The 12,410-nt window shown below is 39.5% G+C and overlaps 1 protein-coding gene across 1 annotated transcript in view; it reads right to left on the reverse strand.

Annotated features, from left to right (window-relative positions):
* Positions 1-12,410, reverse strand: part of ARHGEF28 (Rho guanine nucleotide exchange factor 28) — a 1,107,856-nt gene that overhangs the window by 663,300 nt on the left and 432,146 nt on the right. The window lies entirely within an intron of this gene.

Genomic DNA, 12,410 nt, shown 5'->3' on the forward strand with positions numbered 1-12,410 from the left:
CTATTTTTTCTTATTGTGTCCCAGCAACTCCGTCAAGATCAGGCCAAGCTATAGGAGGACTGACTATGACTACTTTTATATCAGTGACTTTGACAGACATCATGGTTAGAGAACTTTGTACATCCCCGTATTTTCAGTTGCTGTTAATTACCCTGCAAAAGTCTTTTGACTTACTTTTAATTAATTATTACCATAATGTATTTGATCCAACCATGACCAAGATCATAGATGACCTAGAGGATGAAATATCTCAAGCCAAATATGATCACCCAAAAGATGTTCAAATAATCTGGTCCGGGGATTTCAATATAGGAATTTGTGACACTAGAGTTCAGGCATCGTGTGGCATCTGTGATAAGAGGGATCAGCCTCTGATGCACTTCAAACTTATGCCATTTGGGGACTCATTGAATTAGATTTGTTTTTGTTATGTGCTCAAGATCTGGGTATGACCATCCTACCCCAGATTTCAACATATATGGGTTCCACATCAAAATCAATTATTGGTTATGTTTTGATTGGTGAAGATCTCTCACAGTTTCTTAAAGGATGTGTGGTAATGGCCAGCTGTATAAGCAATCACAATCCCATTATTTTAACTCTAAACTTAACCCTGAATAATAAGAGGGATACGAAATTACAACACAGTGTTGTAAATAATAAAAAATAAGGGTGTGAATATTAAATGGGGTAAAATCAACAAGGCGGCCTTGCTTAGAGATTTTATGGCAAATAATCAGGCACAAATTGAGATAGTCCTCTCATATTCCGCTACCCCAGAGGATGTCATACTGGCTTTTTCAAAGCTTAATGGCTTTATGGCAAATAAATTAACTAAGTGTGGCAGTAGAGCACCTGATACCCCAAGATGGTTTAATAGTGCTTGTTCAGAAGCTTATAGGACACTTTGAAAAAAATCTCGAGGAATAAGGATGAAGTAGCAAAAGCTAGGAAAGGCTTTAAAGGGGTAGTTAGGAAACTAAAATATATCTGCAGGATAATGCCTGGGAAGACTTAAAAACTGCCTCTACAGAAAAAGACTCACATGCTTTCTGGTAGATTGTAAATTCTACTTCCATGCTTGGCTATGAAATGCCCAAACTAGATACTACAGTATTAGCTAAAGATTGGGTAGAACACTTCTCGAAGATATTTTCTTATACCCCTCAGCTAGTAAACATGGTTTAGGCTCCCAAAACTCCTTTTGATGCAGGAGCAGTCCAGGCCCTAAGTAACTCTGTTGAGGTAAGTGATATACTCTTAGCAATAGAGAATAGCCAACCAGAGAAAGCCCCGTGACCGGATAGAATTCCAGTTGATCTGTATAAATATCTACCAGATTATTAGGACCCTTACTAATCAACGTTTTAAAATCTGTTATAGTTGGACCTTAGTCAAGACATGGCAGGAAGCCATCATAGTCCCGATTTGCAAAAAGGGGATACGAGCCAACCTCATTGTTATCGCCCAATTTCCCTGCTCGATGGCTCAGTCAAAATCTTGGGCAGTGTTATTTTGGCTAAAATAGAACTATGGGCACTTGAGTCCCAAGCTCTCTCGATCTATCAGTTTGGATTTTGGCGAGGGCTTGGAACTGTGCAGCAGACACTAAATCTGGCACTAATTGTCCAAAAATATACAAAGGTACAAAAGGGTTGTGTACACTTAGCCTTTATGGACCTAACATGCACCTTTGTTACAGTTGACCATTCTAAATTATGGTCCATAATGGCACAGTTAGGGATTGATAGAGCAATTATTACCTTGCTTAGCAGACCCCACAAATACACATCAGCCTCAGTACGGTATAATAGCAAGGGGGATCTAACAGAAGAACTCCCCTCTGACATGGGGGTTAGGCAGGGATGTGTTCTGGCCCCATTCCTCCTTTTTCCTACTATATATCAATGGTGTAGGAGAACAATTATGTAAGGTGGGGAAGGACACCATGTGGACTAACTCATGCCGAATTCCTGTACTACTATGTGCAGATGACCCTGTCCTGATACCCAGGACAGCTAACGACTTACAAATTTGCTTGATACTTTTAATGTTTTTATGAATGATTTGAGACTAAAGGTTAATCATTATCAATCATTCATAATGAAATGTGGACCAAAAAAGTCTAAAACAATTACATATTTACTCATTTCACCTACTTGGGGGTACCATTTGATGTGGATTTTAATTGGAAATGCCTTTTAAATGTTAGAGCCATGCAATTTCAAATGTCGATTGACGCGCCATCTTTAGATTTGCTAAGAGACTAGGCCTTCAGCCAATCAAAGACAATTTATGTGTCTATAACAGTAAAAGTCTTTCAGTAGTAACTTTTGAGACTGGTGTCTGGGGATACATACACTGTAACTCACTCCAAATAGTAGAAGGGAGTTCATAAGGAGACTTCTTGCAGTGCCCCAAAGGTCCTTTGTCTCTGTCTGTCACGTGGAAGTTGGACTGAGTTTTTTAAAAGATTACATCACACTGCAGCCACTGTTGCTCTGGGTAAGAATTTGAAAAATCCAGAAGCTGATTTTTGTAGAACAATATTAGCAGACTGTATGAAATTGGACAACACCTTATACATACCCTGGTTAAAGTGCATCAAAACGAGTTTTGCTAAGATGGAGGTTTCAGAATATTGCCCAAATCCTGATTCCTTAAGAAATGTCTCATCAGCTACAATCAAATCACTTCTCTATGAAAGCCTTGAGCAGCCAAGTGCAGTATGTAATACCACTGGATATTCAGAGCTTTTTCTTCAGCCACAAATATAACTTGCCCGCTATCTGCAAATAGACCTGAATGAAAGGCAAAGGTTTTTGCTGACCAGGCTGCGTCTAAAAACTATACATTTTCTGGCTGCATTTCCTACCCAGGGCACCTGGTTTTTTTTTTCACTTCCTGTCTGTCCTTGTGACATTTTTTCATGCCAAAGCATTAACCACTTTATTTTATTTTGTAAATTGTACATTCCTAAAAGGAGGAAGTTCATCCGTCCATTATTATTAGCATTGGGGATTAGAGTTTGTGAATTGGAAAGGGTTTATTTGCTTTCCCTAGGAACTACAGATATTATATATGGAGTTTTAAAATACCTTTTTACTGTCTTTAAGATCCATAGTAAATACTAGGTATTTCTATAAATCTGTACTTTACAGTTTTTATGCGTATCCCTTATCTGTTTTTAATGAAAAGTCGAATAAAGTATTCTGATGATGATAATATAATGCTACTTTAAAATTGAGAAACACATGAGAGCGGATTCACAAATGTATTGGCCGCCTTAAGTTTAATCAAAGTGTTCAAATAAATGCTTTGACTGTGGCAAAATTCCAGTCCTTATTTGCAGAATTAGAATTTGTGGCATTCTAGCCTCGCACATATGAATGGTGACCACTGAAAGTGCTGCAGTATTGTGAAATGTTTGCATAAAGTGTGTTTGTGTAGGTTATGGGTGGAGTATCATCATTTCAGGAAGGACCTAACGGCAAAAATAGGACAACATCCATAACATATTTTGTTGGAATTCACATGCCCCATGCAAGTAGTTTACTACCCTGGAAATGCAAGCAAATTTACTCCTGTGAAAAGAGTGGGTGTATTTCCAGGTGTAATGGGCATGAACAACGCATATTGAAAGGGAGTTCAGTGTGAGATGCTTCCCTATAAGGGAAAAAAATCTTGTGTATCAATGAGAAAGGTTAAGTGTGTAAATGCAATTTTACATCACATTTCTGTATGTGACATTTTATAAGGGGTGGAAATCTGTATGTGTAAATGTTATACCTGTAGATGCTCCTTGAATTATGTGATAGTCTTAGGGCATTATTATGAGTTTAGCAGTGCGGGAGCGGCACCGCCCCCCATGTTTGAACCACCTACCAGATTAGGAGTATTCTCCTGTCTGGTGGGTTGTTTTTTGAAGAAATAGGTACCGCGATTGGAACACCAAAATCAGTACCTGCACGGCAAGCACTGGTGTGCATGCAGAGAGAGGGGCACATGTTGTGCCCCCCTGTGCACATCCACAAGATGTGAGGCACAAGTTTCCTCACTGCCACAATTTTCATGGTGGTCGCACCTTCATGAATAGTGTGATGGTGAGGAAACTCATAATATGCATGGCGGGTCACAGTGGCCCCACCAAGCATATTGCGGCCTCAAGACCCCCACCCTCCGCCAGGGATCGCGCTTGTGGTGGTCGCAGGGTGGCCCAACAACCCTGGTGCAAGAAGGGCGATCGGTAGACCACCACTGCCATGCCTCCTCAAGTCTGGCGGTCCGTGGTCCGCCAGATTCGTAATAAGGCTCTTAGTCTTCCAAGACCAATCCTGGAATTCTTTATGTATTCCACAGAAGCCCTGATTTTACTCCATACACAGAACGGATCATACAGAAGCATATTTCTAAGTTTTGCTTTAAGCTTTTATGACATATAAAACACAAAGTATTATGATTTTGGCAGAGGGAAATCCCAATGAAGTGTACCGCTGTGCATGACTGCCTCTCCAGGTGTGGGAACACTCTGTTTTTAATTCTCACAAAACCGGGACACTCATGTGCAATTTGGCCCAGAAAAAAGGAATCCACATAGTTATGGGACTCCGTGGGACTGGGGCTCAGGGAGCCGAGAGCTTCTCTGGAGCCCAAATATTGCTGTATTTTGCCACTTTTCTGTAGCTAAGGGGTCCATTTACACTGCTTGCATGAGACCTCATGGCACCCTTGCTGCGCTACTGTTCCCATTCCATTAAATGAAATAGTAATTGCACAGTACCGGTGAGGTGTTTCCACATGATAACTGTGTTTATGGTGGCAGAGTTTGCAGACCATTAGTACTAAGCAATCTCATACTCGGGGTCAAAGTGTGCCATGAGAGAATTTATCTAGGGCTGCAAGGCATGTGACATAACAATCTCGCTACATGGTAGTAGCACATGGGGTGTCAATCATGGATATGTAGAGTTTGTGATTGTTACCCATAAATTACTGCCTTCAATTCTGTACAATACAACCCCTGTAATGTAACTAATTCTGACTCCTGTAAGGATTCCTTCAGCTTTTGTGAAATTGTAAGTAGCTTGCTGCCTGCGCCTGCAATCAATCACTTTTAATAGTGTTAATACTGAAAGAACATATTTGACCTCTCAAGTTATTCAAAGGTTATGTGTTTTTTTTCTCTGTTGTCCTTTGGGGGTCAAAATCTGTGCAATGTTGCTTTCGCTAGCCCACTGATTTTGAAGAAATTGTTGTTTCAGAGTGCACAGGTACATCTTGCCTTCAGCAACATACAAAGTTATTCCGAACTAAACATACTGCTCTGCAAGTTTAACGTTTTTCTTCGACTTCCACTGAGTCTGATGCATTTAAATTGCGTTACTACAGGGAAATGTTTAGCTGTTGTTAGCAACCCTTTATGGTGCCATTAACAGGGATGCAGGAAATTCTAGGGTGGTTTCACTAAAACAACATAAAATCAGATTCAATCAACAAGGCTGGCTGACATTTAAAAGGCCTGCCCAACACCCATATCTGAAACCTAGCTCCTGATATTATTCACAAAGGATTCATGAAAACATTAAAAAAGTTTAACTAAATAAGGAAGGCCATTCTCTGTTTCAGATATCACCAAATACAAGGTCTGTTAAGTTATTAGTTAATAGTGTTTTAGCCCTGAACATTAGGAAGAAAATATAAACAATTATATTGTTAAAAAAACACGAATGCATAACATCTCCACGGCTCCCAAATGCAATTGGACTCAAAGGAGAAGGTGAACCGATTCCTTGCAAGTATCACAGACCAAAAGGAACTCGAAAGTCGAAATTCCATGCAACCGGAAACACCTAGATTCAAATTCGCATGCACGTGCCCCAAAATAATTATAATATTTAAAATGTTTTACATGCTTATATATTACTTCATAATTTTGCAAAACAATCTTAACTATTGAAAAAATATTACTTAGAACTATATATATTAGGCATCGCTCAATTACAAATGTTTCTATTAGGTTAATTAATAATGTATAGATGTTTCATTATTTATCAAGTTTTAAATATGCATTTTTATAATTGATTTAAAAAAGATAAATTATATGTCTTTTATTAAATACTGTTTCCAAGTGTGTTGTAGAAAAAGTACATAAGTTATATCATTTTTTGTGCCATATATAGGTTTACTGTGGTTTTTTTTTAAATAGCTTATGAAAAAATAAATATTATTCATAGTTTTGTATAATTCATTTTTTTCTCTACGTTGGCTGCATTTAAAAAAAAATATTTTGTTATTTATTGGATACTATTTTTCATTAAAATATGTGTGATGCAAATTGATTATATAATAATTATCTTCATTAAATAATAATTTATTTTAAATTATATAAGTTAATATTACTGTATTTTTTTAAGATTCCAAAATTGTTTTTATAAACAATATTTATGGTTTTGTGGTAAATGTTTTAACTAATTGTGTTAAGTTAATATTATAATTTTTTGGGTACTGTAAAATATATTATGTGATATAGCTACTGATCAATAACTTCAAAATATTTATTTCGACGTGAATGCAAATATGTAATGTGACCACTTTAGTGTCCAAAGCTTTCCTCTAAATGGTCTTGATTTGAGTGGTAATAGTTAATGTCATCCCTTTAGGGTCCAACACCTTTCCCTCAATGGTTTAGATTGGAGTGGGACTAGTAAATGTCGTCCCTTTAGTGTCCAAAACATTTCACTAAATTATTTAGAGTGGAGTAGGACTAGTAAATGTCACCCCATTAGTGTCCAACACTTTCCCCTAAATAGTTAACTTGAAAGTGGGAACAGTATATGTGACCATTTTAGTGTCCAACAACTTCCTCTAAATGGATGGGGGCCTTATTTTAAGTTTGGTGGTCCGATGGATGCCAAATCCACGGTGGTGGTGTGCCGCACCGGTGGCCCACCCGCAGTATTTCAAGTTGGGTGGTCAAACCCTCCATAGGACCACTCATACAGCGGTCTGAGGCCCCTATATGCTTGTGGTGCAGCTGCAGCACAGCCAAGCATATTAGGATCTTCCTCACTGCCATAGTTTTCATGGCAGTGTGCCAGCCATAACAAGTGTGGCAAGGAGGAAATAAAGGGGGCTCTACAGGGCCCCCAGTTGTCTCTACACCAGGGCATGCATGCAGGGGGGCACATAGTGTGCCCTCTGTGTGCATGTACCCCCAGTTCCTGCAGCGCATGGACATAAGTGTCTTTGCCCTGCAGGAACATGCAATGGCGTTCCCATTGTGGTGCCCTGCTAAGTCACTGACTTGTTGTGGCACAAGTAGGCTGAAACATGGAAGAAAATACCCAATTATGACACTATCAACTACCAGTATGTCAGTGGTGACAACATATCACTAACAGAAAGTAGTTGTTGAGGGTACCACAGATTTCCTTTCATGGGTCCGCCCAGATCCCATGATCCTTTGATCCATGACCTTTGATGGTTTTGGTTAATTTTTTTATATTTCTTACATTTTTTGACATACAAAACGTTATATATTTTTTAACATTCTTCAGCGTGCTGGTATTGCAAATATGGTGTGTTTTCTTTTTATACATACATTTTTTAACAGGTTTGCATACTTTTTGTAAGTATATTATAAATAGTACTATATTATAATATTTGTTATTTGTATAGTACGATGTATTTTATGCTTTAAATTAGTATGTATATTTTCATAATAAATGTACTGACATTTTACATATTTTATAACATTGATAGATGTGTTATAATTTTATTTTATTTTTTTAGCTAAGGTTCCATTGCTTTCGATAGGAAAATAGTAGTTTTTGCTTTCATTTAACAGCCTTTTTCATTGCTAAATTTACTTTTGTAGTCTATTCCTGTACTTTTTTTGTCAGACGTGGGCAGTTAAGCAATATGTTCAGCTGTAACTGATTCATTGGTTTCTATCCAGACAAGCTACATCCCCCTTGCCCCCAGGACCCTCTGTACGCTTTTCCACAAGGGAAGAGTTACAAACCAGGAGCAAGTTTCATTGGCTTGATTAAGCATTCTAATGAACATCTTCAAAGCATCACTACTCTAAGGCATTTTCCCAGACAACCTCAGGATTGGTCAGAATCTGCCGCTTCTGATAAAGACTAACCTCAGCTAAAATGTCTTTGCTAAGTACCTGCTCATCACTCATCCACCATTCCTGTAACCAAACATTGAGAAGGCAGTTCCCTACCAGTTTCATGGGAAAATCAAAATCAATGCCATCCTGCAAAAATAGCAGTCAGATCTTAAACCACAGTTTTCAAACATTAAAGATCCACCATTAAGTTGTCAATGAAACTCTTCCACTAGTCGCTGACAATAGTGATTTTTCATCACTGTCATCACCAAGCCCTGGCGATCACTCTTGCAATCCAAATGGATTTCGACAGATTTATGATGCAATGGTTCCCTTCGGACCTATAGAATAAGACTAAAATAGTCCAGATAGGTTCCTTTTCATCAATGATTGCCATTCCAGACTCTCATAGAGTCCCACATGAATCCATCCTTCCACCTGTAACCTTTGAGATATATGGAACCCCTGGGAGTTCTGAAGTCTTTCTGGTTTACCTATACTTTAAAATGTAATTGCGCCATGACACTGACTGAATCAAGGGCAGTATATGTGGATGATGCCCAAATCCTTCTTCAAGCCGAACCCCAGAAGGTGTCCTCACTGAAAGTGTATGCAAGGCACGAAAATGTAAAAAAAATTGGCTATCATCCCAAGAGATTAGTCAGGACATTTTGACCCCATGACTTGATAATAAATAATCCAGACTCCCTTGGCTGCCACATTGGCACATATGTTGGCTTCAAGGCAGTGCATCAGCTATACCTGCAAGATATTGATAGAGCGCTTACAGCACTCTAAATGGTATGGGTGCCTTATACTCATGGTTCAAACGCACTCACATGTATTTTCATTCGCAGTGTATTATTTTTATCAAATGCATTTATTCAACATCCTAAGCATAGAAATGTAATGTACACCCTTGAGCAGGATTTAAATGTATTAGAGACACTATCATACCTGTAAGCATAATGTGCAAGATGATATCATACTCATATAAATGTAATTGTGTGTTGTTTAATTGCCTGAACTATAGACCCAGAACTGCGGGTTATTGTTGAATCCGAATAGCCTTGGTTGCTCAAGAAATAATTAAAAGAATCCTTTCTGTATGCAAAGACAGTATGTTCTCATCCCACTGCAGGTGCAAGAATTCAACCTCTTTATTCTTAGTTTAAGGAGATAACGTAATGTCTTTGAAGAGTCTGAAAGGCGAGAAGGGAGGATGCCTTCCGTGCCTCGCCTATTTGAACCTCAAGGCCACTGGAAGACAAGAAGAACTTAATTAAAGAGTCTATGGAAAGCTACTAGAAAATATTGCAAGTGAAACAGTTTGCCATGTGATACATTTAGGGGGGGGCTGACTTTTTTGTTTTTGTATGATGCGTAGGGACAGAAAGAGAGAGACTTCTATAGTTTCGGAGGACAAGGAGCATCTTGAGAGCGAGTTCCATAGCCTTACGCTTTTTGACCCATTTGACATGAGTACTTCTTAGGAAGTCTACACGTGCTGACACCTTCGGGAAATGATAAAGGGGAAATAGGCAGGATCCTCAATACGAGTAGTGTAGGGAAAGATAACTTATGCTTTCCTTCATAATGAAAAAGGATTTGGACTCAGTCTCAATTCTGAGTTGCATTTTGATTTTGGACTTCATTACATTATGTCTTTTATGCCGAATTGATAATATTCATAGGTTCAGCTCTATATTGATTTTTATGTACCTATATTCGCTGATTCTCAGATGTGTTTATATTTAATTATTTTTGGCCTGATAATAAAATCCATACACTGAAATTCGGAGACTGTGGTCTTTTAAACATGACTAAATTGTAAGTATAATTTTGAAGTGTTTACTCCCCTCAACCACTTTCATCAGGCAAATAAAAGCACATTAGCAGACACATGGAGGTTCCCGTAGACCAGGGGCTTATTTTTCCACTACATTGGATCCTGTAGCTTCTGCGTTTCCCAGATGTCTCAAATCCGTTGCTACAACAGGTGTCAGCACTGAGAGATGTGAAAGCATAGTGATGGGTCATCCGCTTATTGTTTATGTGCCAAATTCAGTAGAACTATTAAAGACAAGAACAAAGACACAACATTTAACAAAGAACAGACTTACAAAGTATGAGCCAGTTATATTGGCTTCTGAAAATGTTACTCTGAAGGGCTGTACTACCTTAAATCCTGCTACATTGTTACCTCTTCCACAAGAGGAAGGAGAAGATTGTGAAGAGCATGACGGTCTGGATGTTACTGAACTATCTACCAAACCCATACCTGACATTGTCGATGAACCTTTACTCGAATCTAATTTGATCCTTTTTGTTGACGGTTTATGCTTAAGAGATAATGAAGGGTGTTTGAGAGCAGCTTTTGCTGTATGTACCATTTTGGGGGTGGTTGAATCTGCCTGTTTGAACGGAGTATATTCTGCTCAGGTGGCCGAAATTATTGCTCTGATACGTGCCTGTACCATCCCGGATGGCGTTCGAGTGACTATCTATACAGACAGCCAATATGGGTTTGGAGTGGTTCACGATTTTGGACAGTTATGGTCTCAGAGGGAATTTTAACGTCTTCAGGATCCCCTATCCGTAATGGAGAATATGTATGTCAATTATTGGAAGCTTTACAGAGACCTAAAGAAATAGCTGTAGTCAAATGTGCAGCCCATGGGACGGGAGAAGATTTTGTCACTTAGGGTAATACCTATGCAGATGAATGAACTTGTTTTTGTGCAATGCATTTCTGCGTTTTCCATGGAGAATATATAGGAGAAAGCACAGAAGAGACCGAGCTCAGCATGATGTTAGCTGTGGCCGATACATGGGATGAGGTGAAGCAGCTGCAGGATGAGGTCTCAGAGGAGGAAGCTGCATCATGGGTTAGAGCAGGATGTGAAAAGAGAGATGAAGGCATTTGGGTATCGACAGATGAAAGGGCAGTGTTACCTAACTGTTTATTAAGCCCAATGGCAAGGTAGATTCACGGAACAGTTCATCTTGGGAGAGATGCCATGGTGTGAGTCTTTAGGCAAACTTGGTTTAACCACCGATTTGTGTGCATGCTGAAGCAGTCTGTCACAGGTGTGTTACGTGTCAACAAATGAATGCGTGAAAAAGAACTGTAGTTGAGAGGAGTCACATTGGAAGATCAGGATGTCCTTTCAATAGGATACAGTTGGACTTTATTGAGATGCCGAGATGCAATAGGCTGAGATATGTTTTGGTGGTGGTGTGTATCTTTTCACGTTGGGTTGAGGCGTATCCAACTAGACGATGTGACAGTCTCACAGTGGCAAAACCGCTCTTAAGGGAACTGATACCACGGTTTGGATTTCCGACCTTGGTGGAGACAGATATAGGAACACAAAGAAATCATGAAAATGTTATGTACGGCCTTGAAAATTGATCAGAGACTGCATTGTAGCTACAGGCCTGAGGCTTCTGGTCTTGTAGAACAGATAAAGGGCACAATCAAGATGAGGGTGTCAAAGGTGTGCTTGTCAACTTCATTCAAATGACCAGATGCGTTGCTGTTGGTATTGATGAGTCTGCATAGCACTCCTGATAGAAGGACAGGGCTCTCTCCCCACAAAATAGGTGATTGCCTATGGTGCCAGCTACAGCATTGATAAACATCACAGATGATTTGGTTATGGATTAGTGTAGGGGAGTGGCTGATGTGGTTAATTATGTGTCCCACCAGGTCGAAGCATCCACCTCGAGAGACCTGCTGCATGATCTTATCCCTGGTTATTGGGTGCTTGTCCAGAAGCACGTGAGGAAGAGCTGCCTTGATGCTCGCTGGCGAGGACCATATTAAGTGCTTTTGGTCACAAGTACAGCGGTGAAGTGTGAAGGATTGCCAAACTGGATCCACGCTTCACATACTCACAGTGTCCCAGAACCTGTTGAGGACACGACTCCTCTTGTTCCGAGAAATGCAATCGAGAGTGCAACAGAAACAGAAAGAACATGTCAGATTGTGAGAACTTCTAATGAAGCGGAACAATCAACCGAGCAAGAAAGAATAAATCAAACAGCTCTCGAAGTGAATTCAGACTCAGAAATAGACATTGTAGAGGTGAACTTCGAACCAGAGCCGAGTGAACAGCCCGGTGCAGAAGGATCAAATCAAGAGGAAGAGAGGAGAGCAGATGCTACAGCAGCAAAGTGGCCAGCAATGAAGGAAAGGCTGAACATAAGGCTTGCATCTAATAAAAATCTCACTCAGATTCCTGAAACATCTCAATCCGATCAAAGTGAAACCGAAGAAAGACTGGAT

The sequence above is a fragment of the Lissotriton helveticus genome, chromosome 2_1, assembly GCF_964261635.1.
Source record: "Lissotriton helveticus chromosome 2_1, aLisHel1.1, whole genome shotgun sequence".
Classification (NCBI taxonomy): domain Eukaryota; kingdom Metazoa; phylum Chordata; class Amphibia; order Caudata; family Salamandridae; genus Lissotriton; species Lissotriton helveticus.